The following is a 21877-nucleotide window of genomic DNA, read 5'->3' on the forward strand; positions in this document are numbered from 1 at the left end:
TTCTAGCCTCCAGAATTGTGAGACAATACATTTCTCTCATCTTAAGCCACCCAGTTTGTGGCAATTTGTTCAGGCGGTCCTAGGAAAAAAATATAGTAGATGGGAAGCCAGCGGAGGGTTTTAAGCCAGTGAGGGACAAGATTGACATTTTAATAAGATGACTTCTGCTTTGTAAAGAGTACTTTGAAAGGAAGCAGGATGAGGGAGACTAGAAATTAAGATTAGAAGGGAGCTGTTTCTTAGGTGATGTTGCCAAGGACTGTGGTCATGGCTATGGAGATGGACAGAATAGATGGGTCATGGAAGAATTTTGGAAATTGACCCAATGGGATTTGCTGGTGGATTGGATGCACAGAATAGGGAAAGAGAAAGTTCAAGGACGACCCAGCCCTTGAGAGTTTCTCTCCATCTTACCTATAACGTGGTCTGTCTTCTAGCTGAGCAATATTCATAGTGCCTCTGAAATCCTTGCTCACCAATTTCATGGCATCATTTCCCTTAACAATCTCTTGTTTATTAACTTTAATAGTGCTATAGCATTTAGTCACCAAGCTATGAGGGAAGCTATTATACAAGATGGTTCCACAAATAATTATCTTCATACTTACATGAGTGTTCTATTTATTTTTGCCGGTCACTGGTGCATTTTTTGAACCAATTAAAGCCCTAAAGCTCTACCAATAAGCACCTAAATAAAGCCCTATAATCTTGAAGAAGAAGAATTTAGTATGTGGTTGTTGAGCTATTAAACTCTCCCCAGCTACACTACTGTTTCAGTCATTGAGAGTTTAATGGCGGAGAAAATCAGAATGTATTGATTTCCTCTTATGTCCCTTGGAAGAGGAATTCCAAGTTATGATGTTTTGAAGCACACGTGACAGTGCCTTTTAAAGTATTTGAGGAAATCCAAATCTGCTGGATGAGCGTTTAGCTAGCTTGCCATTGAGGTCTGGCTCTGTGTTAACGTAAAGCAGCGTGTTAGGATCTGGAAGCAGAAGGAGATGAGACAGTTTTTCCTTCTGCAAAGTGTGTGTATCTGACCACAGGTTAGATTCAAGTATTGAGTTTTCCATGCTGACTAAAGGACTGCATCCCAGCTCTGTGAAAACCTGCATACATTTGCTCACAACACCGTTTTACAGTTTTGCATATGAAAAATTCACCAGAAACGGTCCCGTATGGTTTCAAGTCCCCCTAAGCCACTGCCAGACACCTCTTCCCTTCTTTTCTCTTTCCTTTTCTTTTTCTCTTTTCCTTTTCTCTTCTCTTCTCTCTTTCAATTAACTGAGATCAGGAGGTTGTACATTTTGGGAGTCATGGGTATTAAAAATTACAGAACTTTATCCAAGCAATAACGTTCTAATAAGGAGCATGCATCAAGTGGCCATAAGGCACATTTGGTATGCGTTTGTGGGCAAAGACACATTGTTGGAATAAGGCACTGGGAAGGCAGTAGCTGGATCTGGATTTTCTTCTGACTTTGACAACCTCTCTGACCTTTAGATTCTTTAACTATGAAACATATGGATAATGATCCATGTAGTGAAGATTAGATTAAGGAATACATATGAAAGGACTTTTCAAACTGTAAAGTGCTAGATTTATGTGAGATATAGCTACTAAGAATGTCTAAAATAAAATACGAAGGATCTCTATGCAGTGACCTGGAAAGAATTACAGGACTTGCTAGTAAAACAAACGAAACAAAACAAGACCAAAAAAAAAAAAAAAAACAAGACCAAAAAATATTCTGTATGGTGTGATTTGCACTTATGTGAATTTGTATACAGTCAAAACAAAACCATAAGAAAAATATGTGTATCTGTGTCCACAGATGAATGTCAGTATGTAGAAAAAAGATGGGAAGGGTGTGCACAGAACTGTGGCAATGCCCAGATAGTAGATATGGTTACCTGTAGGGAAGGAATGGCCAGGATGAGGTAGAGGGTAGACTTGAATATTGTACTCCCGTATTATATAACAAGCATGTTTTCTGTGTTATTATATTTACTGTTAGTAGTGGTAATATAGTACTTTTCTATTACTAAGTTATAAAATAAAACCAAATAAAACCTTTTTAAGTTAAAAAAAAATTACCATTAGGGGACTATGGTCAAAATGTTGTCTTGACACTAAAACTCTTCTTTTATTATTTATCTTCGTCACATTTTTTCATTCATCTCAGTCAGCCAGCAACAAATACTTCTTCAGTACTTGGAAGTTATACACTGTGCTAGGCACTGGGCGTCCCCCCAAATATAATGAAATGTTTTCTCTGTAGTTGGCATCATTTACAATGTTTAAGTTCTGGTGAAGCCCCGGATTGTAAGGGGAGTGAGGATCCCCAATAGGATAAAGTTAAAATTATATTTAAAAGTAAAGAATTGTGCAGACTCTCTTGGTGACCTACTCAGTATTCATTTCACTTCCTTTCTTATAAAGAAGATCTTGATTTTATTCAGGCAGTAATGTGTCCAGACTCAGATGGTGCATCATGATTGGCCTTTCATGAAATCCTGTGGTTTCTTTTCTTGTCCCCCTGGTAACTAGGAGTATCCATGTGACCTGGACTGGCCAGATAGTTCCTAGAGAAGCTTTTGCTTTCCTGAACCAAAGCACAAACAAGGCTGGCACCTTTCCTTCCCCTTGTCTCTGCCAGACGATATATGTGAAGGCTGGAGCTGCAGCAGCCATCTTGCTATCACAAAAGAAAGGTCCAGAGAACAGCAGAAGTGTTGGCCTTAACGTTGTTGAACCGCTGAATCAATGTCATCAACATTCCAAAGTTCTTATCATGCGAGAAAGTAAACAACTGTTTGTTTGAGATGGATCATCTGTTGATTGCAGCTGCATACATTCCTAACTGATATAGGAATACATTCAAAATATCTGTATACACACTTGCATATGATTTAAGAAAATACTAATTGCACAACACATTTAAACCCCACTTTACCTAAGCAATCCCCCAAAGAACTCTGGCAAACTTTTGTAAAATACTAATGTGAAACCTAAGTCTGGAGGATGTCTCTGATAGGAAGCTGGGAAACAGAAAGACATAGTGCCAGAGACCTAGATAGGGCACTAGGAAAAATGCTGGTTAGGAAAAATGCTGGTTCCACGCACAGAACCATGTGGTGGAACCAGGGTGTGGGCAAGGGACACAGAGGGGCCATCCACTGTGTTGGACTTGGCATGATTGCCAAATAGTTTCCATTTTCCTTCTTGACAGGTAAGGTTGCCAGAATTATAAAAATAGATGAAAAAAAAAAAATAGATGATGGTCACTTACATTTGAATGTCAGAAATACAACGAATGATTTTTGAGCACAAGTTATATCCCGAATATTGCATAGGACATACTTATACACAAAAATTATCCATTGTTTATGTGGCATTCAAATGTAACTGACATCTTGTAGTTAATCTAGCAACACTATGTATATGCCTTGATCTCCCTCTAGTTGAGACAGTTAACAAATTATTCTCTTCTTCAGTTTCTTGTCTTAGAGAAAAATTCTCTGTCTTGCACTCTGGACTGGAAGAGCTCAAACCCTATGGGTGGCTTTTCTCTTATCCAGTGGTGAGACTTTGGAAGTTACTCCATCTTTCATGACTTAGGTTTCTTCACCTCGGTGTAGGCTAGTTACTTTCTAACATCCCATTGGATGCTAAATTGGATGGTTCAATAATTGAGACATGCAAAATGTTGAGTTCAATGGCAAAACAAAATGTAAAACAATGTACAGGGTTCTACAATTGGGTTCTAAGCAAAGGTAAGGAAATATTCAACACATGTGAGCTGATTCAAGTTTCATAAGCTATCTAGTTAGGTAATGGGAAGGGCTCTGGAAACCTCCAGGGTATTGTCTTGACAAAGATACACAAATACATCAAATTCAGTGAATAAAACAAATGTAAAACAGGACTTTTGGTCTCCAAAAGTAGTTATCCCTGCTGGTCAATTAGTGTTTCCAGAAGAGTTTGCTCCTTTTTCTCTCTCTTGATTCCTTTTCATCCTCTGTGCTAACTCCGTATGTATTTCAGGATAAAAAAGTGACATGACTCACTTAGACCCCCCTGTGGATTCTCTGCGTGTTTTCTGTATCCTTTCTCTAAATGTGGGTGGGGTCTGGAAGCAGAGAGAAGGGAAGGTAGAGATGGGTTGGCCAGGCCCTGGTCCTTCAAACCAGACCCCTGGCTGATGTCACAGCTCTTCTACAGGACAGCTGGCAACTCTTATTGAAAATTGAACGCCACCGTTGTGATCAGACAAGTCACCCATCAGCACTGTGCCTGATGCATTTTGGCTCTCCAGACCACTCACGTAAATCTCTGCCTAAATTAGAACAAGAAGAGATATTCAGCTTCAGATTTCCAGCAGGCTTTCATTAATCCTCTAGACATCGGTGGGATCTGTCTTGCTTTCTCCTTTTCTTTGCCAGCAAAATGACACTTCACGAAAAAGGCACCTCCGAACACGCTGGTACATCCCTGACAAACTTTCATAAACACGCCCAGCTGTTTCCCCAATCTCAGCTCTGTGTAGCTTGCAAATCACTGATTAATTTGCACACAGCTGCTACAGATTCTAGGGAGACAAGCTCTTGAGAAACATTCAGTGCTGCTGGTATTAAGCCTCTAATTTCCTTAAGTGAAACATTTCTAAAGCTATTCAGATTGTCTGAGGAACCTGCAAAGGCAGGACTCATAGGCTTCCTCCTGGCTTGTCTGACAGCCTTACAACCGTGCAGAAAAATCCGCTTAACTGTTGAGTCCATGCGATGCTCCGCAGTCTCGGAACTGCCTCTGCCATGTTTCTGGAAGCATTTGTGGCCGCCTGTTTCATGCAAGGCACAGAAGAAGACCGTGCACTACAGTGGATGGAACTCTAAGCTTTAAGGTCAAACAGAATTGGATGATAAACCCTAAGTCCCTTCTTAGCTTGGGTCTTAGGCTACATCCTTATCTGTAATAACGGAGTCTAATTCAAAAGGCTCCTGGGCGTATTTAACTGAATAATATCAACAACAGGAAAAATTTTAAGTGTTTTCCTAGCCTGTGTCCTCACCCACTGCCTAAGGGAAATTTTGAGTCTTCTTGTCTGTTCTGGTTGTGCAGATCAGGATAACAGGTAGGAGGGCAGTTTGGAAAGGTCTGGAAAACCATCTGGAATTGGGAAGGGCAGAGATCTATTCCTGGAAGGAAAATTATAACGGCAGACAGATGAGAGGAAGAGGCAGGGGGCCAGAATGGATTGCATGTTTGAGAAAGCATTTGGGAATTTGGGAAGAGAAGGGAGTGGTGGACATATCCTGTGCTCTGCCGTGAGAGATGCAAAGCAGAGCAGGAGGATGGGGAAAAAAATATAAAAAAAATAAAAGCTTTGCTGTGGGTTATAAATCAACCTTCTGGAGTTGTTCAATTCTTTTGGATGTTGGAGCCACTGAAGAGTTTGGGGCGTGGAAATGACACGGCCATGGCTTTGTTTTACCATCATTACAAGGCAGGGTGGAAGATGTGCTGGGGAAAGGGGCCTGGGAGGAGGTGGGATATCAGAAGCGTAGACCAGACCAGACTAGATTAAACCAGAGAGGTGCTGCTCACTTATTAGGCACTGAAATTCTCAAGCATATCCAGCAATCCCCTGAATGGGCGGATGAATAGAATTGGGTCTTGCCTCTTATGAGTCTCCCAATCCAGAATACATTTTCCATTCCTCTTTGACAGGCCACGTTCTTCTCATTCTTCAAGATCCAACTCAGGTCTTCCACCTCCTCAGCCTCTCCAGCACTCAACTCCATCATTTCTGAAATTCAGATTTCTGAATCCCAGCCTGTTCTACCATCTTCATTCCTAGCCGTCTTTGTTATGTTCTGAGCCTGACTCTTTTTTCCAATTAGATTGTAAGCTCCTTGAAGGCAGTTGCTCTGTAACTCTTTCTCTTTTATCCTCAGAGCCAAGCATACTGTGAAAACAAATAAATAGCTATGAGATTGGAAGCAAGTTGGGTTTCAGGGTATAACTTGCAGGATGACTGGCATAAAACTATTAGGGTAGGGTAAGAAGGGAAGAGGTGTTAAGAAATGCGAGATGTACACAAATAAACCCTGAATTTTCCAGGAAAATGGGAATCATCCTGCAGTACCTTTGAAGAATTTGGCAAAATTAACTTAATAGAATGTAAATACGTACAGGAATTTGTAGCATTTCTACTGCTGAGCTAAGGAATGACCCTTCCTGGGAGCAGGTAAAGGAGTAAACAAGTCCCCGTTTGGACACACCTATGTATGAGTTGCTCTTTCTTTAACTGAAGTCTTGTCCAAAGAGACTTTCACGTATTAATACAGTTGCTTTAGGTGGTTATGTATTTTTTGGGTTTCTATAATCTCATTTCTCCAAATAATCCTGAAACAGTGCCTAGAGAAGACTTCATTTGAGTTTAAATGAGGTTTTTGTAGTGGTTTAATTTTCCAGGTTGAAGCAAGAAGACAGAACCCCTAAAGAGCAGAAATCAAAAGCCCTACATAATCCAAGAGTCACAAAGGTGTGTGACCCATGTTTGACAGTGATAAAGAAGAAATGCAGGGGAGGAGGAATGTAAGAGAAAACAAACAGCTGATTTGGCCACCATCAGGGTATTTGATGTGTGTGTGTGCTTTTTGAGAAATAAATCCTGAGAACTTTAAAAAACAAAGATTTTCAAATGGTGAGGTTGGTGGCTGGCAAACCATCATTTTCCATTTTTCATGGGGGCAAACTGAGGCCCAGAAAGATGATGCCATATGCAAATAACCAGTTAAATAATGCTGGTATCATCACTGGGAGAATTCGTCTTTAAGAATACTTACCATATAAAAACTTGTGAGATCTATACATGAAGGAATGTCTAGTCCTGCAGCAAAGGACTTGCTCGGTTTACAGAAGGATTTTTCCAAAGGTCTTCAAAAACAAAGCCAGCCAGTACATTTGAATTCTGATTTGAGTTTTAACTATTTGATTTACCCACAATTTTTCAAGAACCCTTCAATTGCATAAAAACATGTTGAAATGCAGGCAAAGCCAGGCCAGTTCAGTTTCAACTTAAATTGGAAGTGACCATAGTGTCTAAAGAGTACTCTCGCTTCCAGATCAGCTTATACTTAACTTTATTTCCTTACAAAATGGAAACAAAAAAAGTTTTTTAACTTTGTGTGACTTTCCACCACAGATATATATTCTTAGGTGCCATTCAGCTTTATCTTCTATTTTCTTATCTGCCTAAGAGGATGCAATTGTTCAGAACCAATTTACTTGGCTAATTCTTTCCTCTGTCATCTTTGTAATTATTTCCGTTAGGGCCTTGGCCAAACAATTCTTTCTCCATCGTGTGGTTTCATCTCAGCTCAAAGTTTGTGTCCATAAAGTCTGTTGTTATGGCAACAGCTGGGCTGTTACCAGCTCTAAATTATGGTTTTACTGCAAGAAAAGGAGAAGAGGAATGAGCTCTGGGTTGGGGGTATAGGAGAACTTGTGGTCATTTCCACATATCTATTTTTAAGTAATTTATCTTATCACCACTGTTGTAGTTAATTCTTTTGCATAATTCTCTCCTTTCAAGAACCCTGAGTTCTACTAAATGTGTCATCTTATGCACATTTACCATTTAATTAATATTTATTGAGAGGGAACCATGAGGCATGGTCTAGCATAGGCACAGTAGTTCATTAATGTGGGTAGATCCATAAATATGTATTGACTGTTTTGTGCCAAGGAAGGTTTCAGGAGCTGAACCCAGCAGTGAATGTATCAGACAATGGCATGGCTCTCCTGGAGCTTACAGTCTAGTGAAGAGTCAGGCAGTGAACAAGTAAATTCATGCATGAGATGAATTCAGGTGATTATATGTGGCACAAAGAAGATCATATGTTACTGAGCAAAAGGCTGGCATAGAAGCCAATAGTAGGGCATCAGCTTTTGAGAAAAGAAAGAGCTTTATTGTGAGGTATACCAGCAAGGAGACAGGAGACAGGGCTCAAATCCATCTCCCTGATCCAGGATTTGGGGTGAAATTTAAGGGGTGAGGGGAATTTCAATCTTGGAAGCTGATTGGCTAGTCTTGAATTAGTCCATCAAGCTACTTGTGCTGCTGGAAGCTGGATTTTCCTTGTTGAAGGACCTTTTGCTTCCTTCAGGGCTCCAGTGGCAACATATCTATTCTTTGAGTTCCGTAGACTGAAGATTTTTGGTTTCGGGGTCATTCTGTAGTCACGGATTCCGGGCTTACACGTGTGCAGTGCCGTCTCTGTAAAATAACTCCAGGTTTGATTCATCAGCAACCTGTTCTAAGGAAGCAGAACCAGTTTAAGCTGGCCAATGGTTTATGTGCTGTTTCAAGTAGAGTACTATGACAGAGTCATGGGGGAAGCACTGGACAGGGCACTCAGGGAACGCCTGGAGAGTTGACATTAGAACTGAGGAGTGGGGCGTGTGAACATCACGGGGAAAGGCTTTTCAGGCAGAGGGAACAGCAAGTGCAAAGAAACTGAGGCATAAAATTGCTTGAAATTTTTTAATGAAAAAAAAATTGAAGAGTCTGCAGAGTAGGGAGCAAGGGAATGAAGACGAGGAGAGGAGGTCTCAGAGGTGGGCAGGGGACCAGGGATGGGTGGCGACAACCAGGACCAGCGTCATGTGGTTTAATGCTCTGCTCTTGCTATCTTGAAATGCTTCATGGTTTTATCTTTGAACTTGTGTTTTGTAAGTGAAGTCTGATGAGGCAAGGGAGCACATGTGTGAGCAGAGGCCATACGCACAATACGTCTGTTTGCTGTTCCTTACAGATCCGTCTGCATATAGCGTCACGACGGCCCATGAATGCAGAATTCCAGTAGATCCAGGATATGTGACAGTTCAGCAAGACTCAAAGAAAGTACAAGTTAATTGTGTTATCAATAACTGGGTAAGCAGGGGCATTAATGGCCCAGAGTGGCCATGCACTTCGTTTGAACCAGAACTTGCTTTGAGACAGAAGGAAGGTAGTGGTGTTCTAAGAAACACTAAAGATCAAGGAAACATATCATATCCTTTCTTTCTCATGCTTTTATCCTACATTAGCCAATCACATACATTGAAAATGATGACATAGAAGCAGAGGGAAAAATAGGACAACTCATAGTTTTGTGGGTTTTTTTTCCTTTCAGTCCTTCCTTATTTATCATCCAAAAATAGAGAGTGTTGGTCGACTGTGCAGGTATCTAGAAGTGAAATAAAATTGGTTAAGTGAGTTTTATGCATAATTTTCACTATTTTGGTAAGAATGAGGGAGTTCCCTGGTGGTCTAGTGGTGAGGATTCAGTGCTTTCACTTCTGTGGCCCGGGTTCAGTCGCTGGTTGGGGAACTGAGATACCGCAAGCCGTGCAGCGCCACCAAAAAATCAAATCAAATCAAATCAAATCAGGTTGTTTGTTTTAAAAAAAAGAATGAAGTACATATACATGTATGACTTACTGAACACAGACTGTGTAATTTCTATGATTCCACATAACAATTAAATGCACAAATATTTGCATTTAACATTGGCATTGCATAATGTAAAGATGAACAGTAAAATTCATGCTAATAATTTAAAGTTTTCATTATTCTTTACTGAGAATGACATTAAATAGTGAATAAAAAACATTACAGGTTGAGAGAGACTGTGGAAGAAAGGAGAAAGCCTTATATTTTAGTACATTCAACGTTTAAGTGCTTACTTTTTCCCTGCTTTCCTGCTTTTTTGAACAGGGGTTGTCTTAGTCCGTTTGGGCTACTATAACAGAAGTTTATTTCCCACAGTTTTGGAGGCTGGCAAGTCCGAGATGAAAGTGCTGGCAGATTTGGTGTCTAGAGAGGATCCTCTTCCTGGTTCATATGGCTGTCTTCTTTTCGTGTCCTCACATGGCAGAAGGGACAAGGGAGCTCTCTGAGGTCTCTTTCATAAGGGTATTAATCCCATTTGTGAAGGCAGAACCTAATCACCACCCAAAGGCCCCAACTTCTAATACCATCACCTTGGAGGTAAGGATTTCAATGTATGAATTTGGGGACAGGGCACAAATATTCAGTCCCTAACAAGGGACCTTGCATTTTAATTTTTCACTGGCCTCCACAAATTATGTATAGTGATAAGTCACATGAGAACAGATATTGTTACATATAAGAACTTGGGGACATTACTTATCATTTCTGAGCCTCAATTTCCTCTGCTCTAAAATGCAGATAAGAATAACCCATGAATGGGTTTGTAATAAAGATCATCTCACAAGATTCTGTACATGCCTCACTGGGCAGATCCCTTTATATTTGACAGGTGTTCGTTAAGTAGTCATGTGGTACTTGTAAATGTACCCTGTAAGATACAAGTTCTGTATGGATATGATTTATCTTAGGGTTGTAAGATGGGAAAGACCTTCTAGAAGAAACAATCTTTATATCTCTACAGAGAAATTCTTGCTTTAAAGGATCTGAAGAAAGAGCATACAGTGATGATATCCCATAATACTTTAGGGAAGCATTTGACAAATTATTATTTTATGTTCTTTTGTGGAAAAGGAGAAATATAGGCTGAATGGTAAGGCTGATAGATTTGTGTCAGTTCAGTAACTACTCAGAGACTTAGATTAATGGATTATGGTAGGCTAGAGAGTGGATTCCAATGATAGGTCAGAGAACTTTGCTGTTGGCTCTGTCCTGTTTCATGTTTAATTTGGTGCCTTCATGGAAGATGTATCGGGCATGATCAATCAAATACGTGACTGATGCAACATTAGAAGGAAGAGCTAAAACTTTAGGTGACTGATGCATGATTCAAAAGTATTTTGATAGACTGCCATCATGAACTGATTCTAATGGGATGAAATTTAATATGGATAAAGTTAATCAGAAGTAAAATCACAGGACAGAGTATCCTAGGCTTACAAGAGTATACCATGGCAAAGGGCTAAGGTCCAGAATTGGCTGTGAGTTATTCATTAAGCATGCATTTTTGCTTACCAGCTACTTAGTGCCAGTCATCACGCTGGTTGCTATGAGGAAGATGAAGGTGCTAGTACAGGGAATTCAGTGGTGAACACAGCAGATGCAACACAACCCACCATGTGAAGTGATGGAAGAGTCCAGGCAATGCTGATGTCAGCTGAACACAAATTTCCTTCATTATTTTGTTCAAATCATGAGATCATACACTTATTACATAGCCCTATTGAATATGGGGATTTATGTTTGGTTCTTGGAAAGAATATTGCAAGGTACATCCAGAAAAGGGTGCTATGGTTAATAAAAAATTTTAAAACTCTGGCCCATGAAGAATTAGTGGAATGATTGAGGGTTTCCCATTGATACTGCTATTGTAATTGATGATACCTTATTACGTTGAAACAAAGCCAAACCAGGAAGAATCTCTGACTCAGCTAATTTTGCACATTTAGCCTGGAAAAAGCACTTGGGGAATGCTCAATTGCTCTCTTTAACTATTTAACAGACTTTTACGTGGAAAATAAAATTAGGCTTTCTCTGTGTTGAACCTTATTTAGAAATGAGACAAATGAGTGGAAGTTACAGGAAGATGGATTTTGACTCAATGTACAGAAAGGCTTTCTGCTGAGAGTTGATCTTCCCATCATTAGAATTGCCCTTTTTGGGCCTGAATGACCATTTTTCAGGCATGATAGCTAAATTAAACCATACAGCTTCTATGATTCTTTCGTATGCTAAGATTCCATAAGGTTGTTAAATTAAATGAATTTAATTCATTTCTACAGCGATTTTGACCCCTTCTCTGTGGCAGCCAATCCACTGGGCCCTCCAGAAGTTCAGCAAAAGCACTGAAACAGTTTTGACTTCACCAAACTCACAGTCTACATGGCTGACCAAAATATTTAACCAAGAAAATTATCCTAAAGACATTCAATTTGGGTTAAAATTTTGAATGAGTTAAGGACTCTAGTTTCCGAAATGAATGGGGAAAATGATAGGAGAGAGAAATGTTGAGATTTAACATTCTGAAAAAAATGGGCAGACATTTAATTTCACCAGTGATGGAGGTAGGTCTTGAGTTGTCTATGCAAAGTGAATTGCAATAAAGTAAAACAAACAAAAAAAAGACTTTAAAACATGTATTTCTATATGCCCTGTTGGGTGTATTGAAGGGATGTAGAAGGGGTAGAGATTGTGGACATGGCATTGGGGACCTTGTCTTTCAGAGGGGCCCAGCGGTTCCCATACCCTCATCCCTGTCTGAGTGGTTCCTTACACATAGGACACCATTCTTGGTACCACGTGACCCTGGCATCCTGGCCATGGCTAAAGGGAATGAAAATAAATGCAATTTGGGGCCAGTGTGGTTTAAGTGAGGGTTGGTATGAAAGCTGGGCCAACAAGGTCTCTCTGTGGGGAAATGATCGGCTGTCCCCAACACGTTTCTTCTCTTTGCAAGTGTGAATATGAAACTTGCAAAGGAAACAGAGCAGTAGGATATAGCAGAAGCCAAAGAGTGGCAGAGAACAAATTCCATGAGGTGGTGGAAGCAATGGCATGGAGGGAGTGAGAGGAGAGGAGAGCAAGTAGGGCCACGCAGGAGTGGCTGAGGCAGAGATAGACTTTAGGTCACGTCCATGATGCCAGAGAGCTAGATGCCCAAGCAACGGGTGCCCAGATGACAAGAAACAACATACACATGTGAGGATGCAAGTAAGTGTCAACTTCTATGATAAATACAAAAACTCTTGTGGGATATCAGAGGAGGGGAAGATCACGGTGGTCTTGGCAGTTAAGGAAGAGGTAAGATTTGAGCTGGGTGTGGATAGAACTTGAGTTGCCAAGGATGCCTTAAGTGGGAAGTGGGAGTGGGAAGACTTGTGTGTGGGAATGCAAAGACCAACATAACCTAAAGATTATACTTGGGAAAAATAGAAGAAGTATATCTGTACCAAGCAAGGGCAGAGAAGACAAATTTCCCAGACTCCATTGCCCTCTTGAAAAACGTCAAAATGGCCTCAGGGTGGTCCTTCCACGTTTTACGGTCTCCTCCAGGGAAGATTAAGTTTCCACTGGGGGGCAGGGGGAACATCACCATCAAATCCCTGCTGCAGGCCCTCTCAATCCTCAAGGTCTTTCCTGCGGTCACACTGGTCTGTAAGCTTCTGCATTCACCTCCACTGTGACAGGCTGAAAGGCTCGTTCTGATAGTTTAATACTCTCTGCCGACAGAAGTGTAAATTGTGAGGGTGATTTGGGGACTGTGGACAGCTGACCACGGGACCAGGGTGGAGGGCTTCTAATCATTTTCTATAAATAACTAAACTTTCTCCAGCTGGTAATGATTTTCTGTCTCTCTTGGCAAAGCCTGAACTTGAACTAGGAAGCAACTTGTTCTGACTCGTTCCACAGGTGCTCTGACTAAAAACAAAACGGGGTCAATAATCAGCGGGGGATGGTTAAAGGGAGAAAGCATTGTTCTTTTCTCTTGCCACTGATGAGTTTTAAATAAATTTGATTCCTGGATTTTAAATTAGGGATACATCACTGTTCCGGGAGAGGTGTGAACAGAGTTCCAGACTTTTTTGCTCCCTGCTGAGGGTTGGAGAAAAGCTGTTTCTGCGTTTTTCTGAACAGAAAATTTTAGCCGAGGGTCAAAACGACGGGGAGAATTCTCCACAAAAGCACGACAAGCAAAGCGAGGCCTGGTCTGTTAAAATCCTATTAACTGGCTCACAGATTTCCCATTTTCACAAAAAAAGTGCCGAGTTCTCCTGTTGGTTTCTTATCCGTACGTGGAGAGATGCTTCTTGGAGGAGATGGTAAATACAATGTCTGTCAGACAATCAGATGGAGGGTTTCCGATGAAGTGCTAAACACCGCGGAATTCAGAGGGGTTCAGAGACAGGGTGGAAAATGAGAGCTGAGCTATGTTTCTGTGAGTTGCCTTGTGCGAAACAGCCAAACAGATAAGGTGGGTTACAGAATATAAAAATATCTGCCCAAACCCACTGATGGTGGGAAACGGGGCTCCAGGACTGGGACGGTCTGCTTCCAGAGCCCATGACAAGCCCTCGGGATGCAGGCTGGAGGTGAAGCTGTGCGAGCTGTAACCACTTTCCAGCATCTGTAGGAAACTGCGCTGTCCCCTATGAGAAGAGCCTAATCTCCAGAGTTGCCTTCTTTTGCAGTGAATCTTCTAGAACATTTAAGACTTACACGATGAGTGAATCTGCATTCTTACTGAAATCACTCTTAGTTCCAGAATGTTGAGCCCAAAGAAGAATTATGGTGGGAGAGTGGTCACAGAAGATAAAGCGGCTTCCTGTAATTGCAAACTACAAGACTTCCTCTAGGGTGTTGGATCAATGGGAGTTCATTGGGATTTATTGATAGGCCAAGGCAATAGACTAAAAAAAGCTGGGCTTTCATCTTCTGCCTAGAGAACTGGGAGAGGATTTGGTGTCCTCCGTTCCAGCCCTGACTCCTCCTCTGAGGCCTGTGTGAGCTTGGTTAGGGAGCTACCTTTGTGCTTTGGGACTTCAGAGGATACAATGACGATAGTTACAGGCTTTCTTTTTTTTTTTTTTAATTTCTTGTTTATTTTATTTTTAAAATTTATTTATTTATTTTTGGCTACATTGGGTCTTTGTTGCTACACATGGGCTTTCTCTAGTTGCTGCGAGCGGGGGCTAATCTTTGCTGCGGTGCGCGGGCTTCTCATTGCGGTGGCTTCCCTTGTTGCAGAGCTCGGGCTCTAGGTGCGTGGGCTTCAGTAGTTGTGGCATGTGGGCTCAGTAGTTGTGGTGCACAGGCTCAGTAGTTGTGGCATGTGGGATTTTCCCGGACCAAACCCATGTCCCCTGCACTAGGCGGATTCTTAACCACTGTGCCACGAGGGAAGTCCAGTTACAGGCCTTTTGAAGGAGGGCTGCTACCTCAGTCCCATTTGCTTCCTGCCACAAAGGGAAGGATAATAACCTGATTGGTGAGTTTAGTAGATGCTCTGATGCATGGCCCAGGTCCTCCCTTCAGAAGGGGACACTTGTCACCCCGACTGCTGCGAGCGCTTATTACTGACAGCTCACAGCTGTGAGCCTCCCAGGAATTGTTCCTGGCTTAAGGGAGCTGCCTTGCCCAAGGTCATGCCCCTTCCCCAGGCATAGACTTTATCCAATGACCTTTGATGCTAGGAACAAAGGCCCAGGCTACTCGCCTCAATTCAGGACAATCCTGAAGATGGATGGAGGACTTTGTGGCACCTGCATGTCTGTTCAACTTTTCTCTTTGCCACCTTGCTTTTTTCACTGTCCCTCCTCCCACACCCAAGGCGTGACCCTGAAATACCCTCCAATAAACTTTCTGCATATACAGATCTCTGCTTCAGAAAAGTCTATTTCTGGGAGGACCAATCTCAGAGAGCGAGAGTCTAGGATATTGATTATGACTTATTTAATAGAGTTGGGTCATTGTTTTTAGGTAAGTTATTTAACTTGAACTTTTACACAGTATCGCAGGAGGACTTGAGATATATTTCTCCTAAGGGGTCTCGGGTTGGAAAAGGCTTAGCCACACTCTGATATAATTTCAAGAACCAGTATGTAGCAAGAAGATAGATTTTGTTTGGACCTGAAAACTTTCTGGAACTTTTAAAATCACACTTGTCACCTGTGTGTCAGATTTTCGAGTTGAGTATAACGGCTTGTTTACTGACTGTTATGTCATCTTTACAAAGCCGTTTTTTCTTTAACTGCTGTGACTGCTACAGAGCAGGTGTAATGATCCTGTCATCCATGCTCTGAACATTGGAGAATTCAAGTCCCATCCCCTCTGTATTCTGCATTATCCCCTCCCTCCACAGAAAAGTCGGGTCACTTTATTTTCTTTGTTTCCTCTCTTACTGAAATAGTTCTACACTGAGACAGCATTGTTGTTTCCAGGGAGACAGTGAAAAGCAAAAGTCAACTCAAAGAACTCTAAGGAGAGGGATTGATAAATGACACGAGATGCCTCTGTTTTAGAGGAAGGCAGAAATACCTGTGAGGTGTTCTGGGGATAAATAGAGAACTTTTAACAAGGCTATACTGAATATTCAGAGGCCTTCATAAAAGCTGAAATATATGTATTGAATGATGATAACAACGGGTTAATATTTTCCATCAGGGAGCCTATTATTACTCATTAGTTGGAAACAAATCACTACATATCTAGGTGCAAGAAGTAAATTATAGATGATACATTTTCTTACCTTCTCTCTTTGAATAGAGTTGAAAGTGACCCGTCTTTTCCAGTACCCATCCATCAATTTAATACTTCTTGTCATTTACTATAGGTCCCTATTCTGTTCTCCCTGGTTCCTTTTATTTCTTTTAATGCTGCAAATTTTTTGGACTTTTTGGAAGAGATCAAAGCTAGTCATTATTATCAAACACTTCTGTGTTCCTTTGTATTTAAATCAGAACAGGGGGGTTTTGTGGTACTGTTAGATATGGTCTAATACTACCACTGAAAAAGCATTTTGAGAGATTACAGGTATGCACGTGAGTGGGTCAAGAAAGAGATGGAGGGGGGTGACAGACTAAGGTGAAATTTGAAGTCTAGACTAATGGGAAATGGAGCGTGAAGAGAGGTAAGATGGTTTTAATCATCCAAATGTGTCATATCAAGTCAAAAGGATGAGGACCAGGCAAACTTCTCAGCTCCTCAAATAACTGATTTTCCTACAAACAACAACAACAAAACAACCTCCCCCCATATCAAATTACTTAATAGTGATAAGAGAGGCAGAAGAAATGATTGCTGTATCCTATTTTGGTGTTGTATAGTTAAATAATAGCTATTGTGCGTCCAGCCAAATGCCCAGGGCTATGCAATGAAGGCTGTCTACATTCCAGGAGAAACAGTGTGGCCAGTGGCCCTGGAGGACAGCAGAGAGCTGCTCTTGGATAGGATGCTCCTGATGGAGCGACTACAACTCGCCAAGGTTCCCTCCTCTATCCACTCCACTGCGCGCGAGAGATGGGCCTTCTTTTTGTCTCAGGAAGATATTCCACTCGAGACTCTGCTCCCAGATTGCACTCTGTGGGGTTACCATTCAGGGAGTTTTAGCTCTAAAACCTGAGTCTCAGTGTTCTCATCAGTGAAATGGGGATAATAACAGTACTAAATTCATAGAGTTGTGAGCTATAAGCACATAAAGGCTGCCATTCAGTAGTTACTCAATACACATGGCCATTACAAAACTACAAAATTGATTATTGATATTACTGATTATTAATAATCATTACAAAATGATTATTATTCCATGTGGCTGGGCTCTTTCAGAGAATTTGTAATTAGGATTTCTTTTGATGTCTGGTTCAGGACAGATTTTTGTAATCAATCATAGTACTGTTTCTCTCTGAACTCAGAAGCAGGTCCACAATGGCCTCTCCATAGTACATAAGCTGCAGACAGTCACTCCCAGACAGCATTTCACAGATGAGAGGACCTAGCTGCCAAGATGAAATCGTCAGTTAATGGTAGTAGACCTGAGGAGAGAAGGAATTAAAGTCTTAAAGAACCAGCTTCCTAAATGTGGTATTTCCTCTTGAAAGTCAGGAGACTGGTTTGAAATAGAACAATTAAAAATATGTTTCATTACCTTTAAACCTAAAGATCACTTTAACTGGGTAAGCGTATGTGATTTAGAGATTTAGGGTCTTGCTATTCCTACAATGTTGGTTCTCAAGGAGGTTAATATTATTGCAATAAAGCTGAATTCCAAACTGGCTCTTCCTCTGAATGTTCCAGTAAAATAAGGGCTTCCTGAGCCCCTGCTCTAGGCACAGTATTGTGCCAGATTCCACGGCAGATTAGACACTATGGAGGAAGCAGTCCAGGGTCCAGCATCACAATGGCTATAGCTATGGGGAGAATCCAATATACTTTTCTGTACCTATGATTTCCTGCTAGATTTTTCTGCACAGAAATGTAGCTGGAAGATATAATTCTTTAACGTCTTCTGAATAATGAGTCATAGGGTTAAGACTAGAGTCATGATGCCAGAACCATCTTTCTTTTGTTCACCCACTGAGGGGTGTCATAAATATCACCAACTATTGACTTTTCACTACCTGTTTTCTCTTTTTCTCTGGTTAATGATGCATCCACCTTGGCTTAATGGACAAAGTTACTCACTAATCACCAGGATAGACAAATAAACAAAAATGATCTACACTAAAAGCATAATGTGGGGAAAATAAATTGGGGTTTCAGTTGAATTAAGCTAAATATAAGTCAACAGTGGGATGTGGCAGACAAAAGAGATAACGCAATCTGAGATTACTAATGCAGTGTCTGGAAGGAGGGAAGTGTTAGACCCGTGGTTCTCAATATTTTTAAAGTCACTGATTTCTTTGAAAATATGTAAGGTATGAAACTCTCTCAGAAGAAGTCATGTACATATAAAAGTTTGGGTAGACTATTATGCAGTAAATGTTCTTCCCTAACCACCATATGCTGTCAATATTTAATTTCATATTCAGCATTTCCTATGGACTGAGCACTGCCCGTGTTCATGAAATAGTAATTACTTCCCTGTTCTCTCAACCCACCTGAGAGTAAGGTAGGTGAGTGGATTCATGCAGGAGAGTGACTCTAATGACCTTGTCAAGGGCATGCCTGACCCAGCAGGTGGGGACCACCACTGAGATTCTGGGACTCTTGGTATGGTCACCTTTGCAGATCAGGCTTCCTTTCCACTCAAGGTCAGAAGCAGAGGTGAGGGTAGACTCCAGTAACTGTGAACTACATTGTAACCAGTAGACCCAGAAACCAGGGTGGTTCCATTGGAATTTCCTGATTAGTGAAATGCATGCTGAAATGTTTAGTGGAAAAATGTATGGGCGTCTGCTACTTACTTTGAAATCCATCAAAAAATAAGATGGAGTGATGGATGGATAGGAGTAAACAAATAGACAAATAATAAAGAGGTACTATAAAATGTTACTGGTCAAATCTAAGTGGAGTTCATTTTTCTGTTTGAAAATTTTCATTTGAAAAATAAAGAAATAATTTGGAAAAAAAAGAAATAATTTGGAATTTGGTCAGCAAGGTCAGCTCTGACGGCAATACCTAACTGAATGGAAATATTCAATCACTGTGGTTATTTCCAGGAAATGAAACTTAAGTCACAATAATCAATGCAGCTTGTACTTGTTATTGATCTTTTTGGGACCTGTCGCACTCTGTTTCCTCAGTTTTGTATGACCATCCATCACTCATTAGGGAATCAATTTTACAGAACTACAGTTTCTCCTCACTTAGGCTCAAAGATGGTGATGGTGTGGGAGGAAGCAGTATGTGTGGAGGACATTTGCTCTTTCAATTCCTTGAGGGGCAAATGGGGTGGAAACATAATTGAAAGATCAAAAGTTCATGTATGTACACGGTAAAGCAAAAGTTGTGATTCCATTTGTTTCTTAACAGCGTGAAATCACTTGTTTTTAATCAAGAGAAATAAAAGCAACCATTTCCACATTTAAGTAATTTTCTCTCCTTTCTTGTACCCTAAACGTGTTAGTTATACCATGCCTGTGCTTAGGTCTGCCTTGTAAACAGACTGTTGGCTCTTTTACATTTCTTTGTGATTTAGATAGATAGATAGATAGGTAGATAGATGGATAGATAGAGAGACAGAAGTGTGTGTGTGATTCTGTCCTCTTTGTCCTGAAGCCCATCACCTTCAAGTTTCATTTTGATTGCATTTAATAGTAAAATATAGTCCTTTGTTATTGAGATAGTAAATAAATCTATTTTTTGCTTCATGACAAAATTTTAAACATTTTATTTGTCCTTGTAAAAAATAAATTTAAACTTATAGAAAAGTCACAGAAATAGTACAGAGAGTCTCCATCTATCTTTCACCTGCATTCCCTAATACTGACAAGCTGCATAACCTAAGCATAGGAAATTAACACTGTTACAATACTATTAACTAATCTATAGACCCTATTAGTATTTCACCAGCTTTTCTACAAATACCTCTTTTTTGGTCCAGGCTCCTACACTGCATTTTCTATAATCTGTGACTATTTCTCAGTTGTTCTTTGTCTTTCACGGACTTGAGACTTTTAAAAAGGACCGGCCAGTTGTTTTCCAGTGTTTCTTTCAATTGTATTTGTTCAATGTTTTCTCATGATAATTGAGGTTATGTATTTTGGGCAAGAGTACCACAGAAGTGATATGCCCTTCTCAGTGTATAATGTCAGAAGTGTACATGATGTTAAGTCTTATTAGTGGTAATGACATTACTGTGATCACTTGTTTCTCATGGTCTCTGCCAGGTTTCTCCACTATTAAGTTACTATTTTTCTCTTTGAAATTAATAAGTAATTTATGGGGAGGTAATTGGGGACTATGCAAAGATCCCATTTCTCAACATACTTTCACCCACTAATTTTAGCATCCTTTATTGATTCTTGTCTGTAACATTATTACTGTGCTTGTCTAATGGAGATTTTGTGTTTCCATCATTCTTTCTACATTCATTAGTTAGAATTCTATTGTAAGGAAAAGCTGCCCCATTTCTCTCATTTATTTATTTGTTCATCTACTTATTTACTTGAGTATGGACTCATGGATATTTCTATTCTCTGGGTTATAATCTATTACTATCATTATTTAATTTGATAATCAAGTTCTCCTAGTTTTGTGTTTTGAGAGGTTCCTTCAAGTTGACCCTCATGTCCTTTCAACATACTCTCCTTATCATTATTTGAACATTTCCTTACATACTGGCACCACACAAAGTTCCAATGCTTATCTTGTAATCTGCTTGCCCTAGACCTGGTATGAACCAACTTCACAAGGAGCTCTCATTCCTTTTGTTTAAGTATGGTATTTAGAAAGTAAAATCTGGATCCTGGGTGCGCTCACTGCCACTAGGTACCATAGTTTCTAGGCTCTTTCAGTAGGCAGTAGTAGAAAATATAACATATGAACATCTGTATTTCTATCTTTCTCTATCTATCTATCTATCTATCTATCTATCTATCTATCTATCTATCATCATCTGTCTACCTATCTATCTAAATTTGATTTCAAACTGATACCTCTCATTTTAATCTACTCCACAGGTTTTATTCTAATCTTTTCCTTTTATTTGTAACTCTTTTCTCTGATAGTGAAAAAACAGATTCTTACTTCACCCCTAAGTTTTATAAAAGTCAGATTCTGAACCCACCATATATTTACTTATTTGCTGAGTCCAGGTATACACATAATGTAGTTTTACAATTGCTAACCCAATCTGCTCTGAAAAATTTACTAACTAAAATACAATTTATGTACAATACTGTTTGTCTTTAGCCTTACAGTATGCAGTCAAATACTATTTTTCAAAGTCATTCGGAGGAGCATTTTCTTTCCCCACCTCCATCAGTGAGTTATGTTACTCATTTGCAGTACATTTAGGTTCATTTGTTGCTGTCCAGTTTGGGGTTCTTCTACATACTGATTGGTTTTAATCGTTTATTTATTTATTAGTATGTGAAACATAACAATTGTTTTAAAAGTATGGGCTATGCGAAAAGTAAACCAGAGAAGTGTTTACTCCACTTCCAGTTCCCCACTTCTCTACCTCATTCCCACACACAGTCTGTTGGCACTAAGCTGATTAATTTCTAAGCTATTCTTATATTTCTTTCCTAAGAGATGCATGGATACATTTATGTTTTTATGTACTTTCTTACTGGAAAGACAGTGTGCTATAGATATTATAGTCATCCCTTGGTGTCCATGGTGGATTGGTTCCAGGACCGCGCCCCCCCATGGATACCAAAAATCCACAGATACTCAAGTTCCTTATATAAAATGGTGCAGTATTTACATATAACTTAT

Source organism: Balaenoptera borealis (assembly GCF_965194805.1).
Source record: "Balaenoptera borealis genome assembly, chromosome: 3".
Lineage (NCBI taxonomy): Eukaryota > Metazoa > Chordata > Mammalia > Artiodactyla > Balaenopteridae > Balaenoptera > Balaenoptera borealis.